Source organism: Panthera pardus, unplaced genomic scaffold (genome assembly GCF_024362965.1).
Source record: "Panthera pardus isolate Hobbes unplaced genomic scaffold, ASM2436296v1 HiC_scaffold_15, whole genome shotgun sequence".
NCBI lineage: Eukaryota > Metazoa > Chordata > Mammalia > Carnivora > Felidae > Panthera > Panthera pardus.
Window position 1 is genome coordinate 9854280 of NW_026526710.1, and position 22082 is coordinate 9876361.

General features: G+C 41.6%; 1 pseudogene; it reads right to left on the reverse strand.

Moving 5' to 3' along the window:
• Positions 1 to 666: 666 nt before the first annotated feature.
• LOC109277792 (histone H3.3C-like) lies at positions 667 to 18792 on the reverse strand (annotated as a pseudogene).
• Positions 18793 to 22082: the final 3290 nt, after the last annotated feature.

Below are 22082 nucleotides of genomic sequence, written 5' to 3' on the forward strand. Positions count from 1 at the left end.
GTCTATGCCACAGTTTGTTTATCCAGCCACTTAAAAACAATTTTTAATTGAGGTGTAACGTTCAAACAGAAAGTACACAAATATATGGATATAGATTGGTGAATTCATGAACCCACCCACGTAATCACCTCCCATATTAAGAGCTAGAATCTTGCCTGTGCCCTAGCCATGCCTCTGTGCCCTCTTCCAGGTAACTTTCTGTTTTTACTTATGTTTTTATCTCCATAGGCTATTTTGGCCTGTTTTTGAACTTTATAGAAATGGACTTCTATGAAATTTGCTCTTTTATCTGGGTTCTTTTGGCCAATATTATGTTTGTGAATCTTATTCATGTAGCTTTGGTTTATTCTCTTTTTTTCTAGAAAAATATAGAGGTTTATTTATAATTGTTATAAAGTTGAACTGCTGAAACGTGTTAACTGAAACATTTTGACTTGCATTAATGCTTTATGTCCCCGCGTTTATATTAAAAATTCATGGAAAATGAAAATGGAAAAACTGCCAATACCTGATTTCTGTCCCCTATTTTTCCACTTGGAATCATATACTTTGGTACCTTTTGACTCCATGGGAAAAAAATATCTAACATCCAGAACTACCAATAACTGGAAGAAGAGAATTTTTTTTTTTTTTAAAGAATGAAATGTTTTCCATCATAGTGGATTCTTAAGCATGTTCTCCACGTATGTGGCATGCTAGCTGCGTGGCTTTTGGCATAATTGTTACATGTTTGGCATGGGTAGCACGCAGGTTGGTGTCTTCAAAAAGGCCCACCAGAAGGCCTCACTTGCCTCCTATAAAGCACCAGTAGCTGTGCTTTGGAAGCACAGATCTGTTTTGAAGTCCTGAGCAATTTCTTGCACCAGATGCTGGAAAGGATGTTTGCAGAGCAGAAGTTCAGTGGACTTCTGATAATGTCTTATTTTGTGGAGTGCCACAGTACCAGGCCAGTTACGATGAGGTTTCTTCACCCCTCCAGTAGAGGGTGCACTCTTACGAGTGGCTTTTGTAGCTAGTTGCTTCCTCGGTGCTTTATCACCAGTAGATTTATAGGCAGACTGCTTTGTACAAGCCCTGGTGTAGAGACCTTACCCTCTTTTTTGTCTGGAGCTCAGTGAGCTAGAGGCGCTGGCATTAGGTAACCATGGCAGTGTGGTGGTGTCAGTTAACCGCTGTAATTTATTCTTAATGCTCCATAATATTCCGTTCTAGAATATATCACAATGTATTTCTTCATGCTGCTGATGGACATTTGGGTTGTTTCTGGTTTGGGGCTATTTTGAGGAGTGGATTTGCTGGATGATAGGGTATGTGTATGTTCAGCTATTTTAGATGATGCCAAACACTTTTCCAAAGTGAATGTATCAATTTTCATTACACTTATAGTGAAGGAGAATTGTAGTTACTCTGTTTCTTTAACAACACTTGATATTGTCATTTTAAAAGGATTAAACTATTTTGGCATGTATACAGTGGTGTCTTACTGAAATTTTCATTTGCATTTCCCTAATGAATAATGATATTGAGCACTTTGTATTTCCTGATTATATATTCTTTGTGAGGTGCCTGTTCAAGTTTTTTGCCCATTTGAAAAAACTGGGCTGTCTCTTTTGTCAATTTGTATATTTGTGTATATTCTGGCTATGAGGCTTTTGTAGTTTTGGGTATTGCAGATATCTTCCCCTACTCTGTTTGCCCCTTCATTTTCTTCTTGTTGAGGTGTTTTGTTTTGTTTTTTTAATTGTGGAAAATACAAATACATATAATTTATTATTTTTACTGTTTTAAAGCATACAGTTGAGTGTCTTCATGTGCATTTATTATGTTGCTTAAGCATATCACCACCATCTGGTTCTAGAACTTGTCTTCACTCCAAGAGGAAATCTATTAAGCAGCCACTCCCCATTCTTCATCCCCCCCCCCTTCCCTGCCAATAACTAATCTACTTTCTGTCTGTATAGATTGTCTGTTTTGTACATTTCCTATAAATAGAATCATACAATATGTGACCTAGTGTGTCTGGCTGCTTTCACTTAGCATACTGGTTTTTAGGTTTATCTAAGTTGTAGCATGGATTAGTACTCAGTTCTTTTGTGAGTCATTAGGGAAATGTGAATCAAAACCGTAAGGAGATACCATTGCACATCCACTTGGATGACCATAATAGAAAGAAAGAAAAACAAATAATGAAAGGGAAAAACAAGTGCTGGTGAGGATGTGAAGAAATTGGAAACTTTGTATATTCCTGGTAGGCACAGCCACTGAGGAAAACAGTTTAGCAGTTCCTCAATATCTTGTTGGTGAATTTAATGAACAGAAGTTCCTAATTTTAATGACATCAAATTTAAGGATAATTTAAATTGGAAAGTGTCTTATAGGTCCTGTGGAAACAATCTTCACCTATTCTAGGTTTGTCTTTCAGAAAGCTTTATTGTTGTACCTCTACATTTAAGTCTACCATCCACCTGGAATTTATTATTGTATGTAATTTGTGAGGCAAGATGCTTCCCCCCACCCCAGTGTGGATTTCCATCAACTGAGTTTTCAAAAATAATGTCTTTCCCTACTGCACTTCAATAATGTCTCTCGTAAATCAGGGTAAATCAGGGTAAATCAGGGCAAATCAGGGCAAATCAAGGTAAATCTTGGAGTGATGAAAAGTTCCAGAAACATATTATAGGTATGTTTCTGGACTCTGTATTCTCTTCCACTGAGCTCTTTGTTTCACCTTGCACCATTACCCCACTGTCTTAATTATTGTAGCTTTATCATAATTGTTTTCTAAAGTTTTTATTTATTTATTTAATCTCTACACCCAACTTGGTGCGTGAACTCACAAACCTGAGATCAGGAGTCATGGACTCTTCCACTGAGCCTGCCAGGCGCCCCTATCATAATTCTTAACATCTGGAAGCTTGAATTTTCCAATCTTGACATCATCAAGATTGTCACGGATAGTCTTGGACCCTTGTTATTTCCATGTAAATTATAGAATTAACATATCAATTCCAACAAAAAAAGAAACCTGTTGGGATTTTGACTGGGGTTTTGTTAAATCTGTAGCCTGATTTAGGGAGAATGACTTTACAATGTTGAGTCTTCTAATCCATGAACATTATTTATTTCTGCATTTATTTACGTCTCTTATCAGTCAGGGTTCAGTGAAGAGACAGAAACCAGGCCAGTAATTTGAACAGGGGAAAGTTAATATGAAAATGTGTTAGCTAGTACAACTAGTAAAAAGGTGGGTAGCTAGTTCAGAGGGTAGAGGGTAACTCTAAAGAGCACAGAAGAGGGGCGCCTGGGTGGCTCAGTTGGTTAAGCGGCCGACTTCGGCTCAGGTCACGATCTCGCGGTCCGTGGGTTCGAGCCCCGTGTCGGGCTCTGGGCTGGTGGCTCAGAGCCTGGAGCCTGCTTCAGATTCTGTGTCTCCCTCTCTCTCTGCCCCTCCCCTATTCATGCTCTGTCTCTGTCTCAAAAATAAATAAACGTTAAAAAAAAAATTAAAAAAAATAAAGAGCACAGAAGAGCGACTGGAGAAGGCAGTGAATAAGTGAAGACACTTGGAAACTTAGAAGGACGCCCCCTCCTCATTGCCAAGGCTGAGATTTGGACCCTTTGGAGGTGTGGCTGCCATGGAAACATACAGTCCATTAATGATGGAGAACAGGATGGTGTGGCTGCAGCTGACCTGCAGGAGTGGTTTTACCTGGGTAGAGGGAAGGAGGAGGAAGTTGCCAGAGGCATGGGCCGAACAGCTGGTTCTGCAGGACTTGAGATGTGGTGGGTAGCAGTGGTGGAAATGGGCATCCTTAACTCATTCCCAGCCTCAGAGAAGACATTTTCAATATGTCACCATTATGTATGATGGCTTTGGTTGTTTCGTAGCTATTCCTTATCAAAACTGACTTAGATTGTTAAAATTAAGCAATAAGTGAGTATTTGACTCTTTTCAAATGCTTTTCCTCAACTATTGAGAGGAACTTTTTTTTTAAATTTTTTTTTTTTTTTTTTTTTTTTGGTCCTTTGTTCCATTAATATGGAGGGTCTTAGTGATTTCAGACATAAAACAAACTTTGTACTCTTGGGATAAACCAAAGTTGGTCACGATATAACATCCTTTTTATGTAAGTACTGCATTTGATTTCACAATATTTTGTTTAGGAGTTTTGTATCCGGGTATGTGAAAGAGATTGGACTGTAATTTTCTTTTCTTGTAATTTACTTGTCAGGTTTTGGTATCTGGGTGTTTGTAGCAAGGTCATGCTGACCTCAAAAAATGAATCGAGAAATGTTTCATCTTTTTTATATTTCCTAGTAGAGGTTGTGTATGTCAGTGTTACATCTTTTTTAAACGCTTGGAAGAATTCACCAGTGAAGATACCTGGGCCTGGAGATTTCTTTGTGGGAGTGTTAATTACAGATTCAATGTCTTTAATATACAGAAATATTCAGATTTTTTATTTTTCTTTGTGTCAGTTTTGGTAGGATGTGTTCTTCTAGCTTGTATGGTCCCATCTAAATTGTCAAATTCTTTTGGCATAATGTTGTTTATAGTACTCTATCCTTAATATTAAAGATGGTAAGATTAAAAATAATATTATCTTTTCAATGCCCATAAGATCTTACTTGGCACTTATCAATTTTTATTAGCCTTTTTGAAGAACCGATTTTGAGTTTTCTTGATTTTCTCTATTGTAAGTTTTCTTTTTATTTCATTGATTTTTGGTTTTATCTCCATTATTTTCTTCCTCCTAGTTTCTTGAGTTGATTTTTTGTTCTTTTTTTAACTTCTTGAGATGGATATTTATATTATTGATTAACATCCTTGTTTCTTTTCTGGGAGATCCATTTCAAGCCTTAAGTGTTTGTTTAACAGGGCATTAGCTACTTTCCATACTTTCTGCTATCTTATTCCTAATAAAGTATTCCTAATTTCCTTTGTGATTTTTTTCCTTTTTAAAAAATATTCATTTTTGAGAGAGAGAGAGAGAGAGAGAGGGAGAGAGAGAGAACGAGGTGGGGGGCAGGGAGAGAGGGGGAGAGAGGATCCAAATGGGCTCTCTGCTGACACCAGAGGGCCTGATGTGAGGCTTGAACTCACAAACCCCGAGATCATGCCTTGAGCCGAAGTTGGAACTTAACTGATGGAGCCACCCAGGTGCCCCTTGTGACTTTTTTTCTTAATTTCTGAGCAGCCTTTAAAAGATTTTTAAGTTATCATTATTGATTCCTCCATAATTACATTGTAGTAAGAATATATATTCTGAATGATATTCATCTTTGCTATTTGTTTCCATTTGTCTTATGACCCAGTTTTCTAGTCATTTTGGGCCAATGTTCTGTGTGCACTAGAAAGAATGTGTCTTCTATTATCATTGGGTGCAGTGGATGTTTTCCACTGACTTATCCCGTTTCATTAATCCTTTTTTTTTTTTTAATATTTATTTATTTTTGGGAGACAGAGAGACAGAGTGCAAGCAGGGGAGGGGCAGAGAGAGACACACACACACAGGATCCAAAGCAGGCTCCAGGCTCCGAGCTGTCAGCACAGAGCCCACCGCGGGGCTCAAACCCACAGAGTGAGAATCATGACCTGGGTTGAAGTCAAATGTTCAACCGACTGAGCCACCCAGGTGCCCCCCCCCCCCCACGTTTTTTTTAAAGCTGTGTCCAGTCTCTTGCTAAACAGTCCAATGTCAAACAAGTCAAGTTCATTAATCATGTTGCTTAGATCTTTATACTCCTACCAATTTTTTTGTCTGCTTGTTCTATTAGCTCCTGAGAGAGGTTGTTAAAATATTCTACTATTATGGATTTGTCTACTTTTCTTTTTAGATTTTTGATTTGTATATTTTGAAAGTATGCTATTACGTGCTTACGAATATAAAATTGTTATATCTTCCTGGTGGATTAACCTTTTTACTGGAGTTTTCCTCTTTTTTTTTTTTTTAACGTTTATTTATTTTTGAGACAGAGAGAGACAGAGCATGAACGGGGGAGGGTCAGAGAGAGGGAGACACAGAATCCGAAAGAGGCTCCAGGCTCTGAGCTGTCAGCACAGAGCCTGACACGGGGCTCGAACTCACGGACCGCGAGATCATGACCTGAGCCGAAGTCGGCCGCTTAACCAACTGAGCCACCCAGGCGCCCCTGGAGTTTTCCTCTTTATATCTAGTTATGCATCTTGCCTTCAAGTTCACTTGATTTGATATTAGTATAACTATATTGCCTTTCTTTTAGTTAGTGTTTTATTTTTTTTTCTTCCTTTTACTTTCAACCTTTTTGTGTCCTTATGTTTAGGGTGTATCTCATATGAGCAGCATATAACTGTTTCATTCTGATATAGTCTGACACAGTAGGTCTATTAATTGGAATATTTGGTCTATTTACATGTAATATAATCACTGATATATTTGGTTTTATATCTATAATACTACTATTCTTTCTATTTCTACTCCCCTTCCCCCTTTTTAATCTTAATTTGGACCAATCAAAAAAAACTTTTAAATTAAACCAGTTTTTCTTTTATTAACTTATTACTTATACCTTATTTTAGTAATTACTCTGGAAATTAAGACATTCCTTCTTTGTTTATTTGAGTCTAATGTAAATTAGTATTTTTACCACTTGCCAGAAATTCTAGGGCTTATTATACTCTATCTTCTTTCTGCCTTTTGTGTTTTTAATTGTATTCACTTAAATTTGCATGCACTTAAGAAACCATAGGATGGGCACCTGGGTGACTCAGTTAGTTGAGTGTCCCCACTTTTGATTTTGGCTCAAGTCATGATCCCAAGGTTGTGGGATTGAGCCCTGCATCGGGCTCTGTGCTGAACCTGGAGCCTGTTTGAGATTCTCCCTCTCTCTCTCTCTCTCTCTCTCTCTCTCTCTCTCTCTGTCTCTCTCTCTGTCTCTCTCTCTGTCTCTCTGTCTCTCTGTCTCTCTCTCTAGCTCCCTCCCCCTCTCCCTCTGCCCCTTCCCTGCTCATGCTCACTCTCTCTAAAATAAATAAAGTGGAAAAAAATCCCACAGGGAATTCTTGTTAATATTTTCCATATTCATTTAGATTTACCTCATACATATTTTTTCTGTTGCTCATTAGTCTTTCCTACATTTCTGTCTGGGATCATATTCCTTTTGCCTATAGAGCCCTCTTTAGTATTGTTTATTTCACTTGTATCTTCTGGTGGCAAATTCTGTCCTTTTTAATGTATTTGAAAATATCTTTATTTCACTTTCCTCCTCGAAGGATGTGTAGAATTCACACACTTTCAGGATGTGTAGAATTCTAACTTGGACATCATCTCCTTTCATTGCCTTTTTGCTTCTATCAAGTCCGTTGAGAAGTCAGGTCTCGTATCGTTGCTTTCATTCTAGACTGCTTACCTAATACAGCACAAATGGGGGAAAATTGGCACAGTGTTTTTGGATCACTTCCCATTACTTCCTTTCCTGGGAAGGAATTGTTTTGGACCTTCAACTCCTAGCTGTTCTGACATCCCCGAATACTAGTTTTTGTCTCCTGCCCTCCTGAAGCATCCTAACCACTCTGATGGCTTCTATGCCTTTTAGCAGCTGCCCTCTGCCCTGCTTCTGAGCTTCTCTCCCCATGATGCTTAAGAGTCATCAGTGCCCGCAAGGGAAAAGGTGATGTGCCCAATGTCAGGTGCATCTCACTGAACTTCCTTTCTTTCCAGGATTTTTGTACAGCAAGTCTTGGAGGCACCCTGGGGCTTTCAAATAGAATTTTTGTGTGTTTGTGTTCGATCTGGCTTTTCTGGTTTTATGTGGTGGGAATGTTGGTCTGCTCTATTACTCCATCACAGGTGCACTTGAAGGTTCCATAATTGTTTTCTTCTGAATGCTTTCTCTTACACACTCTGCATTTTATTTATGGTTTCTCTTTTCTGCATGTTGCTTCCCAAGGCTGCTGGTCTTGCAAAACAGGCTGTGTGTTCAGTTAATTGGTGTCTCCCGTGGCTGTGCAACATGGTGGCCCTGCAGTTTACCCTGTAAAGCCCAGCATGACTTGGGCCCTAGCTTACCGCCTCAGTGCCACTTTCTGTCCTGTCCCCATTAGGAAATATGCTTACAACCCAGAATGGGCAAGAGAGAGAGAGATCTTCTTCAGGGAGGCCTTGCTTAATGCCTCAGCCAGGTGGTTTTAGAGAACTCTCATTAATGCCCTACATCATTTCTTTTTAGCTCTCCTCACAAATGTAATTTTCCATTGATTTGTGGGATTGGCTGAGTAATTTATCTTTTCCCCTCCAGAATGTGGTTGGAGCCATGAAGACAGTGACCTTGTCAGTGTCATTTACACGGTATCACCAGTGTCCATCATAGTGCCCAATACACATTTACTGAATTAACTTGAAGCTTGTAATGATAGGAGATGAGAAGGAGGGGATGAGAATTAACAGTCACTAAAGTTTGACTATTTATCACCTTATTTAGTTTTGACCTTACCTCCTGGAGGCAGACAGTGTTGCTGTCTTGCATTGAGTAAACCATGGCTCAGAAATTCTGTTATTTTCCTAAAGTCACATCTTTGCTAAGTGCCTGATCTAGAATTCAATCCCAGGACTTACTGGTTCAAAAGGAACCCCGACTCTGGATTGTTAAATACTTCTCAGCCTTCCATGCTTTTTGTATTTCTTTACTGACTTTTCAATCTTTATCTGATACTCATAGAATGCTAGGTTATGTCAAGGGCTTTTTTCTGAAAATATAGGAAAACATCAAGAAGAGAAGCTGACAGTTTTTTTCTGTTACTTCAAAAACAGAATGGCATGCCTTTTATATTTCCCTGGAAAGATTATGTGAGTCAATCTAGATTGGTGGGTAAACTTCCCTCAAATGGCCCACTTGAGGAGGAAACATTAATTTGTTTAACTTCAGTTACAAAGAAGTACCTAGAGTCATAGCAATAACTATTATTTATTGAGCACCTATTGTGTGCTATGCACTACAGTGGGCACAACCCATACCTTCTCTTCAATCACTAAAACAGCCCTGGAAAGTAGTTATTGTTATTTCATATTGTACAGATTTGGAAACTGAGACTCAGAGAAGTAAGGAAACTTGCCTTTACGAAGTTTTAGATCTAGAATTTGAACTCCTTTGTGGACTTCCATAAAGACTGCTTATCATTACATACGCTGCTCAAGGCATCAAGCCTGGAACACAGAAGGGCTTAATAAATGTTTGCTTTTTTCAGGTTAGTAATGATATGGTGAGCCTCTGAGGAAAAGGTCACAAAGTATTATAATGAAGCTTCCTTGTGTCTTGCCAGGGAATGTGAACAGCATCTCCAAATTGACCCCTTGGAAAGCCCCAAAGCTTCCGAGTCATGACAGCTTCCAAGTGTCAGGTAAGGATCATATTGGTCTGAACTGCAGGCTGTACTCTGCTATTTGCCACCAATATTTTCTGGTTTCAGATGTTATTGATCTGACAGTTTATTTCCCGAGACACATTAGTTCAAACTGATGTGATATGAAAGTCTCATCCTAAGGAAATTGGCCTTGTGAACGGTTATCCTCTGGGAAGAGCATGCTGCACTTATGACTTGACTAATATGATGAAGAAGCTGCAAATACAATTAGCAGGCCTGGTTGGTGATTCTCCAATAATGATGTTTGGGGTATATTATTGGTTTAGCTGTAATTGAGCTTAAGATGATCTGAAAAGCTCTAAACTGGTGTGAAAGTCATTCACAGCTTTGGCTCACTGTAATGTTCATGCACGAGAGTGGGGAGGGGGGCTGCTGATGACATTTGGGTGTGCAGAGACTGGGGGGTGCGTCCCTGGACAACTGTGGCTTGTCTTTCAAATTCTGTTTTCTTTTAGTCTATCACTAGTAAGATGAAGACTTCTTCATAATCTTCTGCCCACTCCCAAATCCCATCCCCATCCTTATCATTTGGAACTTACTACATATTATCTAACTCTCTTCTTTCTCATGCAAGTATAATTTGTCTGGTGTACATTAAAGTCATCTTTATTAGTCAAGATAGTTAACCTTAGCTGCCATAATAGACAAGACCAAGTGGTTGAGCATCACGAAAGTATATTTCTTGGTAAGAGAAAGCCTTGGTCATGGGTTGGGGAAGGCTATCCTCCATCTGGTGACTCAGGAATCTAGATTCCTTCCCTGCATCATCTCAACATGTATTTGTTGGGAGACAATTCTCCCTGGATTTCTTGGGTTCTCAAATGGTCTTTGTTTAGGAATGATTGAATAGCAAACCAAAGGTAGAGACCTTCTCTCTTCCTGGAGACATCCCAGGATGAGTAAGTTCTGTCCTCTTCCTGGAAGATATTTGCTTATATTCAGAGGTGGTAAACCTAGAGATAAGCTCCATGTGCCAGAGACATTTACTTCCTTTCCAGGGTAAGGAGTAATCTCTCTCCAGAGAGGAGGACAGGCAGGTTACCAGCAGCTTGATAGAAACTCAGAGTCAAAACTCAGATAGAAACCCGAAGTTCAGTGTTCTTCTCCAGTGGTGCAATAATCCAAATACAGCAAGGTCACACTGCCCACTCCATGCTGTTATCCAGTGTCATAAAGACACATTCTCCTCTTTTCCCATCCAAACCCCTTTCACAAGGGGCTGTAATGGGCGCCAAGTAGTTCCATGTTGCAACAGAGAATTATAATGCAGTTGATGGGTAAAGAAGGGGCCAGTTACAGGTCAGCTAATGGTGAGGGGACCCACTTGAGAGTTTCTTCTCTGAGTTATTAGACATTGTTAAAATTAATACTTGGCTGCTCTATGATTATCAATGTAACTCTTCAACAGTGAATGCAGATATAATACTATGCCAAATCCATTATTTAAAGGATGTCTATATTGAACCATAAAGTGCAAAAGATTTCTTAGTAAGCTCATCCAAATCCACAAATATTTTTTGTGTGCCTGTTTCATGCTGGGCACCAGAGCTACACTGCATCTGAATGAGACAATATTGCTGTCTTTGAGAAGTCTATGGCTTAGTGAAGAACTCCTTGTCTTAACTACCATGCAGAGTCAAATTTTCTTACATTAGGCTAGGTTAAAGGAATATACATCTGTTATTAAATCTACCCTGATTCCTGCATTTAATGGTTATGGTTACCTGCCTAATTTCTGTAAATATTCCTCTACTTTCCAGCTCTGTTCCTCAATCCTCTCCCATTCTATTTACTTGGGCTCTACAAGCTCCTTAATAATTGAGTAGGGGCTAAGGCGCCTGGGTGGCTCAATTGGTTAAGCGTCCAACTTCAGCACAGTTCGTGATCTCATGGTTTGTGAGTTTGAGCCCCACATTGGGCTCTCTGCTGTCAGCACGGAGCCACTTTGGATGTTCTGTCTCCCTCTCCCTGCTCCTTCCCCCCCCACTTCAAAAATAAATAAACATTAAAAAAAATAAGTAGGGGCATGCATGTCAAGACTTCTTTGGTTGCAAGTGATAGAAACTCAACTCCCAACTGGCTCAAGCCACAAAAGCGGATTTTAGTGGGTTCTGTGAGTGAACTGTCAAAGGGAGCTCTAGGTGCAGCAGGATCCAGAGGCTCAGATGATTTCAGGACTCAGTCTTTCTCTTTCCATTTCTCTTTTATGTTTTCTTCTGTGTTGACCTTTTCCACATGGTGACCACAGCAGCTCCATTCCACGTTGTCTTTGCAACACACACCTTGAAGATGAAGAAATTCTCTGTACTTAAGTTTAAAAAAATGTCTAGGATTGAATCAATCATTCTGATTAGGGGGAGGAGAGTTTTCTGGCCAGATCTTGGTTACAAGTTGTTATGGCTGAATTGTGACTCCCCCAAATTCATATGTTGAGATCCTGAGCCCTAGGACCTCTTAAGGTGAATGTATTTGGAGACAGGGCCTTTAAAGAGGTAATTAAGGTTAAAGGAGGTCATATGAGTGGGCCCTAATCCAGCATGACTGGAGTCCTCATTAGAAGAGGAAATTATGACACAGACCCACAGAGGGTAGACTCCACGAAGACACAGGGAGAGGAAGTATATCAGCAAGTCAGGGAGAGAAGTCTCAGGAGAGCTCAGCCCTGCCACTGCCGTGACCTCAGACTTCCAAAACCATGAGAAAGTCTCTGTTGTTAAGCTACCTAGTCTATGCAGCCCTAGAAAATTCATACAGATTCAGCCTTGAACTCACGGTGGATTTATTTAGTACCCCTTGAACCACTCTAGAGAGGAGGAGTGGTTACTCAAAGGAAACCCAAAGAACTATTACTACAGGGAAGAGTAATGAACATTTGGTAGGGGAAAAAAAAGGATTGTCTACCACTGGGTCAAATTCATAATTTTTGGACATATGTGATGTGTCAGACCTTAGAAGCACCTCATACCTAACACAACAACCCCATGAGATAGATGCTATTATTTTCCTCATTTTACAGATGAGAAAACTGAGGTCCACACAGGCTAAGTGCATTTATCCAAGAACACGCAATTAGCAGGGAACAGAACCAAGACTGATATCCATGTTTGTCTAGCTGCAAAACCTCAGCTTTTTATCACTATGCTGGAGAGCCAGTGACCACTAGATCCTCCTGCTTTTCTATTTCCAAGACTGAAAAACTCTGGCTTGAGGCATGGGAAGGAAGTACGTTAATATGTTAATTAAGGAAAATTCACAGTCTGCAGAATTCACGAGTCCATTTTCGGAACTGTTTCTGATCTGGGTGAGCCTTTGACCCATTCCAGTTAATTAACATTGCAGAACATGAAGTAATTGCTGTTGTTACTCAAAATTGGGGGCAGAAAAACACCCAGCGGCCTGGGCCCACCCCAGCCCTGACTCCTGAGGCTAAGGATCAGAACGCCAAAGTCTCACAAGAGGACACAGTCAAGAAATTCCTCAGTTCATCTGCTTCTCCACTCCTGTGTGTTCATGACGTGTTCTGTTCTGCGATTAGCAAGGCAAGCCTGCTATCTGAATTGGGGGCATAAAGTCTACCGCTGAGTAAGAGATCTGTCCTGAATTTTACAAATAGGATTTCTAGTTTGAAATGCAGGCTGATATTTGAATGTTTCATTAGGAAACAGATTCAGAACGTATGAGACTAATACATGGTCATCGTATTTTTTCCATGTAGTTCTGATAGTTCTGTTGAAACCAATGGTGACCCAAACTTGTAAATCCTGCTGGTCTTTGTTAGGACTCTGTGGGTGCAAGAAAGGGCAATCCATTCAAGCCAGTTCACAAATAGAATTCAGGGGTCTTTGTCACTGTGTATCTATCATCTGAGTCCATGAGGTGATGAAGTTGTGCAGAAAAGCAGAAGTTTGTCATTTCATTTTTTTTCAATAATTATACAATTTCAGTTATTAACACTTTTTTAATGATTAAGTTATCATCCCTAGCATGAATCCTTTTCTGCCATGGCAGCTTCCTGGTGGTTCAGTCTCTGTGAAGGACCCCCTGAATTTTGAATGCCCTTGAATGGATTGCTGGTCCTTCCAACCAAGAAATACTGTCAAAGAGAATCAGTCTTTCACCAAATGTCTGACCCTGGTGCATATGCAGTGTAATCCAGCAGCAAGTGGTCAATTGAAAATCTTGCCCAAGATGCGGGATTCCTGATCAAAGTGGTGCTGAGACATGCTTAAAGAACAGAAGAATCACAGACGACCCGAGAGAATCAGGTGGTCTTAGAGCCATATTCAGCTGGACCTCCCAGGGTCCACCACACCGGCTGTTGTGGCCACTGTTCTGGTCGGTTGATGCCTGTATCACACTGGTTATTCAATATTTTGAATATCATATCAACCCCAAAAGAGTTAACAGTTGAAGAAAAAAAAAAAAACGACAAGGAAAGTGACTCGGTGAGCACTTCAAAAGAGAAAGATTTAAATATCAAAAGATTCTAGCAGGCCTTAGGAAAAAATTGGTGAAGCCCTTGAATATTTTTTAAATGACCTTTTTGCTATCATACTGTGAAAACCAAACCTGAAGTGAAGGATTTTGTCACAAAAATTACACGAAAAAAACTCACTACTTAATACATTTTTTGTTCTTCACAAGAATTCATGCATAGTTGAAATGGTAGCCTAAATTTTGTTATGTTGGTAAGCTCAGTTTCGTTTTTCAAGCTAAAGTTCCAAATCAAAGCCCTTTTTTCTCCCATGATTTGCTATGAAAATTTGGGCTCAGTATTAAGTGAGTCATTCTACAGGTCTTCTAAGACCAGGATCGATTTTCTTTTGGGGGTGGAGGGCAGGGAGAGTCCCCCCTGTCTCTCATGGAGCTGCACAGTCTTCCCTTATGCTTCTTGCCATGATGACTCCATTTCCCTGCTTGTTGTCACATCTGTGTTCCCTGCTCACTCATGGTGTACCTGCTAAGTTAGCCATGTTTTATGCCACGCGTCGTCTTTTCCCAACCATCGGTTATTAGACTGGTGGTGGCCCACGACGCAGGGGTAGCTGTTCCGTAGCCTGGCCAAGGATGTAGACTTTATAAAAAGGACATGAGGTATACTAATCAGATTCACTCTCAGGAATCTCTAAGGAATATAGTCAGATTTAGTCAGATACCATGATGACCCGATAGTAAATCGACACAACATAGAATCCCTGAGGTCATGACGGGCCAAATGCAAGCTTCAGGAGCAAGAGTGAGTCATCCAGCAGGACAAAGGTGATAACTCAGATTCCAGACTCCTCACCTAATGGTCTTCCACCATGTCATGTACACTGGGCAGCTATTTGTCCTTCTTGTGGTAACAGTACCCCACATTTTCTCAGTCCATACAATTTGGGTCAAACTGATCCCATCAGATCTAGAGTCGTCATGTGACCCAGGCCCTGGCCAGGCAGCTCATTACGTGCCCTCAGCCATAAGGATTGGTTAAGGGATGGGCACATTGCCCAACTTGGGCCAGTAACATTGAGGAGAAGGACCTCTGGGTAAAGAGTTAGGGAAAGCACACCCAGCAAGATGTGCACCTGAAGCTGCTTGCAACTCTCTTGTTGAGAAATGAAGCAGCCTGCAGGAGATCAGGCAGGTCCTGCTGACGATGTTTGAGCTGCTGGATCCTGCCATGCCTGAAACTGGCAAGACTCCCTCAGACTCCCAGCCAGCATTTCTCCTGTTTGCTAAGCTAGTTTAAATTGGGCTTTATGTCACTTGTTACCAAAACAGCCATAGCTGACACAACATGCTTATTTGATTATGATAACAGTAATCCCTGGTAACCACTTCAAGGTACTGTTCCAGCTCTCATCGCAACTGATTCTTTCAACAACGCTGTGAGGCACACAGGGCAAGGATCTTGATGAAGATTGATGCCAGGTGTAGGGGGCCACAGCAATGTTTTCTCGAGCACTTGGAAAGTATAGGGAGTGAAGATTGCTTTTTGAGAGTGACACCATGAAGTCAATATATTATAGATCGAAGCAGAGCAATGCAAAGTCATGTTAAAGAGATAGGATGGCTAGGCCAGCAAGACTTGTCTGTCATGTGATTGAACTTATTAACATATTTTAAAGAAAGGCTGTGTCCATCACGATCTGCCACAGAAGCCTGGAGGACGGAGTTGCAAATGCCAACCTTGAATGCAATCACTACAGCTTGTTTCAGTGGAGAGTGAGTCTTGATCTTTGAATATCTCTGTTCCAGGGGCAAGGCTAGGTTTAGAGAACTGCTTTCAGCTGCAAGTTGTGGAAAATCAGAGTGATAACTATGGTCAATTAAAGGTGGCTGAAACTTCCTTTCCATCCTCCCATTAAGAGGCAGGCTCTTTTTCCCCTTGAATCCAGGCTCACCCGGTGACTTGTTTCAAAAAGATGGAATGAAGTAGAAGTGGTATCGTGTAATTTCCAAATGCTCAGCTGTGAAAGATCTGCAGCTTCTACTTTGCACACTTGGAAGACTCCCTTTTGGAACCCAGCTGCCATGCTGTGGAAAACCCAAGCCATAGGGAGAGAGGCTGAGCTGTTAGCAGACTGCCAGTCATGCAAATGGGCTGCTTTGAGCATTCCTTCCAGTTGAACCTCCAGATGATCGCCGCCACAGTCAGCCCCAAATGGAGTAGAATAACCACCCTGCTGAGGCTGGTCAACTCACAGAATCACGACAAGTAATAAATGGTGGTTGTTTTAAGCCACTAACTTTTGGGGTGATTTGTAATAGTGCAACAGATAACTGAAACAATAATGGCTTAAGCAATAAAGACATTTAATGAACTTCCTTAATAGAAATTCTGGATGTTGGAAGTTTCAGTTTTGGTGTAGTAGGTCAACAGCATTGTCAATGATCTAACTCTCTTTCTTCCTTTTTATTCTATAATCCTTAGTAAATTGGCTTTTCATCTTCCTCATGGATACAAGATGGCTGCTACAGCCCCAAATATCACATCCACATTTAAAGCAGAAAGAGGGGGAAAGAGTTAGTACTTGTGAGCTCTTCTCTTGCCTCTGTACCTTCACTAAGAAGCCAGATACCTTTCCAGAAGCCCCCCAGATGACTTACCATTATGTCTCATTAGCCAGAGTTGATTACCCTTAGTTCCAAGGAAAGTGAATGTATGTTTATCCAATCTCTATAGTGTTGAAACAGCCATGGGGAAGGAGGTTGACAGTGGCCTTTTGGCAGCAACCAAAAATCTTTACCACAAGATAGATACAGATATTGTTGCCAGTCGACTTGTGACAGTGATGATTCCATCTGAATTATCTTTTCCATGAGATGCTGGTTTCCAGCCATTTCAGTCTATTGCCACTAAAGACTAAATGAATGCATCCATCTCTCCTTGTCCCAATTTTATTCATCAAGAAACCATATTCTTATTTATTTCCCCAGGCTGGTCTTCTTACCAGGAGAGAAAATACTGGTTGCATAGCTTTTTAGAACCAATCTCTACAGTAGTAATCTCTCTTTGCAAATGAATACATTGTCATCTGGTTTATACATCAGTCTCAAAGTGTGGCTAATGTGAGTCTAACCCAGAGGGATGATACCTCTCTCGGTGTGTTGAAAGAGCCAGGTTTCCATTGTTTGTAAGGATCTGGATACAATCACTAACCTTCATGCTATCACATGAATCTCTTTGGGAGACAGCTTAATGATGGGGACAGCTTCTGATGAGGACACAACTGACACCTGAGCAAAGATATCTGGAATTGTTACAGAGATGAGAACGAATATGGCTGAGTGGTCATTGGTTCTGCTCCCTACAGAAACACAGAAACCCTGGTGACTTCAGGCTGATGGAGATGTTGAGCTCACCACCCTGATTTTATGATTCTATGCTGAATTAAAGCAATCTGTCTCATTAGCCCCAAAAGATCAGTGTCATGGTTAAGAACATCATCAGCTCAAGTGTGCCTATTAGCTCTACCTCATATTGACTGTGTGACCTTGGGCAAATGTTTTCCCCTCTTTGAGCCTCAGTTTCTTTATCTGTAAAATGGAGACAATATTCAAGCCTCTACCTTGCAAGGCTGCCATAATAATTGACAGGTGCGATGTATGCAAAGTGCTTGGCGTAGTATCTGGTTGGACATGGTCCTCACCAAGCAATAGCTATTTTTATTTTTACAGATCTTATGTCCAAACTGGAGGTTAGAAAACCTGGTTGGGCACAGCCATGCTGTCTTCATGCTTAAAGGCCCTTTTCATATACTCAGTAATGGTTCAGGGGGTGACAGTGGTACCCAAACCACCATGGTTGCATTGAATTGGATAAAGAAAAGATATGTAAGATGTGCTCTCTAGGCTCAGAGAAGTTCTAATGTGGTTGGAGAGGCAATATATAAAAACATGAAATGGTGGGGCACCTGAGTGGCTCAGTTAAACCTCTGACTTTGGCTCAGGTCATGATCTCATGGTTCATAGTTCAAGCCCCGAGTCGGGCTCTGTGCTGACAGCTCAGAGCCTGGAGCCTGCTTTGGATTCTGTGTCTCCTTCTCACTGCCCTTCCTCTGCTCATACTCTGTCTCTCTCTCACACAAATAAACAAAACATTAAAAAATTTTTGATAAAAACATGAAATGGTTAAGTACCATGTGCAACATACCAAGATGAGGGGGTAGCCCTGAGTGCAATAAAGGCTGAATCTGTCTTGCTCATCCTGTCGTGGTATAAGTGGAAATAGCAGCGGACTTGGAATCAGACAGCTTTCCGTGGACACTCCCCACCCCAGGCTTGGTTAGATACCACCCACTGACCTAGGATATCAGCAGTACTCACCACTGAAATGTAATTGTTCATTTGTTCAGTCTCTCCTGTTGAACTGGGAGCGATGGAGGACGTTCATTCATTCATTTACTAATTGATTAAGCAAGTATTTACTGGGTATCTGCTATGTGCCAAGAACTGTTCCAGGAAATGAGAACAAGACAGCCATTACCTGTATCCTTGAACACCTCATGGAAAGCTGCACAGAGAGACAAGAGACAAGCAAATATGTGGTTATATACAATGTTGGGTGGTGGTAAGCACTGGGAAAAAATAGAAAGCAGGATAAAGGGTGTTGTAGACATGGAGATGTACCACCCACGTCTCCCATCGAGGAAGGACTTGCTGAGCAGCTGCAGGAAGAGTGGTCAGCAGATAGTCCCCACCTGTTCCTCCTCAGGGTCTGCCTGAGCTGCAGAGAGCCACCTTGCCCAAGCTCACACATTTCCCAGGGCAACCTGCATCCCGTGCCTCAGTGAGGTGTGGGGTCCAAAGGCCTGGCCATTGCCTCCTGACTCCAGACGCACTGGTGGGCGATATTGCTCGCAGAGCTTGTCGCCCGGGTGGATGAAGCTATGTTGAACTGATGTCATAGTTTCTCTTCCGTCTTTTATCCACACCTGCTTTCCCCTCTACACGACACACTCCATCTCTGTGTTTGCTTTAGGAAAATCCAACACGTGACAAGGTGATGGAGTGTCATGGCAGGGGAGGGGCTTGCAAATTTGGATAAGGTGAGTAGGGAAGTCCTGTCTGAGAAGGTGACATTTGAGCAGAGGCAGGAGGTTGAGGGGTCAGCTGTGTAAAAATCTGGAGGAATAGTGTTTCAGGCAGAAGGAACAGCAAGTCAGAAGCCCTGAGATAGGAATATACTTGGCACATTTGCGCATCATCAGCAAGGCAGGCTTGTGGGCTGGAGCCCAGTCATAAGGACAGCCATTGATAATGCAGCAGGAGAGGCAGTCAGCAGTCCCATACTGCTGTCCCATAGAGATGTGGGGACATCTCTACTGTGTGTCCCTAGTGCCAGTACATAGTAGGTCCTGAATAAATGTCTATCGAGCCTAACTGGGCTGTCATTCCAGCTCCTCTCCTCTCTCCATGTGTGATCTGGGACAAGTAGTTACTCAACCTTTTTGTGCCTCAGTTTCCCTGCCTGTAATCAGTGGCAAAGGCGGGACCCTTGAGCTCTGGTTTAGAGCTTTTGTTACCATACCGTTTTCTCTTCTTACATTCCCTTCTTCTCTCTCCTCTCTTCCTCCAGGGATCTGGAGCACACCTGGTCCCACCCCCAGCTTCTCAACAGATGGCTCCCACTAGAAGGGCGGTTGCTCTTGGCAGCTCGTCCCCATATCCCAGAGCCCCTGAGCTCAGAAGCAGCCATACCGGGGTGGTGGGTGGGTGGTGGCAGAGTCGAGAGAGAGTTAGATTTCTCTCCTCTGATAATAAATAAACCCTATTAAGGCGTCCTCGCACCCGTGGGGCAGGGTGCTCCTTTGGTGGGCCTTATTGCTTTGATAAAAGCCGCAATATCTGAAAATTGTCTCCGGCACCCGAGAACTCCCATTTTATGACTTGCACGTGCCTGGGATAAATTGCTTTTGCTGCTTTGTTATATATAATTCAGGTCCTTATGGATGCTAGTGGGATGCATAGTGCTCTCCTGTAATGATTTATTCATTTGGGAGAAGCAGAGTGCACCCACTGGGTTCTGCCCAGCCCGCCTGAGAGCTCGAAGGGTTGGCACTGCAGGCACGTGTTGGATTCGTCTTGAGAGAGAGGAGCTGATTTGGGCTGTTTGGCTTTCCTGGAAAGCAGACCTGGCTGTGTGAGGACCCCTTGTCAGAATGAAGCTTCCTCTAAGGACGTGGCTGGCTGAGCTAGGGGCTTTGCGGGGGTAATTTCAAGCTTCCTCACCACTACCGTGGGGATATACTCATATGCTCACTTTACAGATGAGGAAGCAAGGTCAGGGAACTTATGTGACTTGCCCCAGGTCGCTGGCCAAGCAGGTGAACGTCTTTTCCTAACAGATGGGTCAGCCTTCATTTTGCCCACTTGTGCCTGAGCCAGGTGCTTAACACACGCGGATTCATATCCTCTGCAGCATCCACCTGTGGGATACAAGTGATCTACTTCCCCATTTCATAAATGGGGAGGGGACTGACTAGTTTACCCCCTAGAAATGGAAAGTCTGGGATTTTAACATAGGTCAACATTCATTCATTCATTCATTCACCATTCATTCATTTATCCCTCTGTGCCTCAGTTCCCTCATTTGTCAGTTGTGAGGAATATCAGTACTTACCTTGTGGGGTCATTGTGAGGATTAAATGAGGTATGGGGAAAACGAGTTCTCACGCGCAAAACGCATTGAACAATGTCTGGCCCACAGACAGATGGGCAGTAAATTTTAGCTGCAATGGTAAAGATTTTATCATTCACTTATTCTTTCATTCCACAAGTGTTCTTAAGTAGCCCACTGTCTGCAGGATGTCTCCTAGATGCCCTGCGCGCACGGGCTTGTTTTTGATCTCGCCATTATCTGCATCTCACAGATGGGGAAATGGCTCAGAGACATGAACAGTTTGGTGGTGCTCCCCAAGCGGGAGGTGAGTGAGTTTTAATTTCCAAAATAGGTCAGCATGCATTCGTTCGTGTATTTTGTGTGGGCTAGGCACTTTGTGTATTTCTGTTGACTTACATGCATGAATGAATACAAGGATGGATCAGCTTGGTTCCTGTCCTCAAGACACGAATGATCTTTTGTGTAGGATATAGGCAAGTAAACAGGAAATGACTGTATTTGGTGAATTTGAAGATGCACGTTTTTTTTGTCTTTTGGGTTTTTTTTCACATATTAACCTCTCTGAGATCTAGATGGATCTTAAGTTCAATGGTGTGAAATCACTGTTGACCAGCAGCAGTCAGGGTGAGGTGAGCCTTGCCTGGAGATAGCAGTGGGGCTATATCTTTTAAGAATTCTTGTATCTCTTATGTGCTTAATGGCACAGAGGATGATATCTTACAGGAGAACATGGACTTTGGCAACCATGATTGAAAAACAAATGATTTAGAAGGTCTGGACTTTATATTGAAGACATTTTTTTTGAATATTTTAGCCAATATACTTTGCTTCTGTTTTTTTTTAAGTATGTGCCAGTGTGATATGTGATAAAACATTCATGTCTCAATAAGTCTAAAAGCACTTTTTAAAAGAGTAGAAAGAAAGGTTCTCAATGATAAGAAAGCACTATGACTCTTAGGTATAGACCCAAGAGAAATGAAAACGTGTCTGCATAGAGGCATGTACACCAATGTTTATAAACAGCATTATTCACAATCAACCCCCATGTCCATCAACTGATGAATGGATAAATAAAATGTGCTCTCTCCCTACAATGGAGTATTATTTTGCCCACAAAAAGGAATAAAGTACTGGTACCTGCTATAGTGTGGAGGACCCTTGAAAATGTTATGCTCAGTGAAAGAAACCAGCCATGTAAGCCAACATATTATATGGTTCCTTTCATATCAAAAATAGAGAATAGAGAAATAGAATAGAGAAACAGAGAAATCTGTAGAGACAGAAAGAAGATTAGTGGTTGCTTATGACCAGATAGGGGTGAAGGGGTAGAGGGAAGGGGGTGCTAGCTAATGGGTTTCCTTTAGAGGTGATGAAAATGATCTAACATCCACTGTGGTGATGGTCACACAGGTGTGTGGCTGTCCTAAAACCCATTGAATTGTACACCTTCAGTGGGCTACTTGTATGGCATGTGAATTATATCTTAGCAAAGCTGTTAATGAGAAAAAGGGAAAAGCATCATGCCACGGTCTTTTGTAGGGTTGCACACAATGATGATGGTGGCTTAGATTTGTT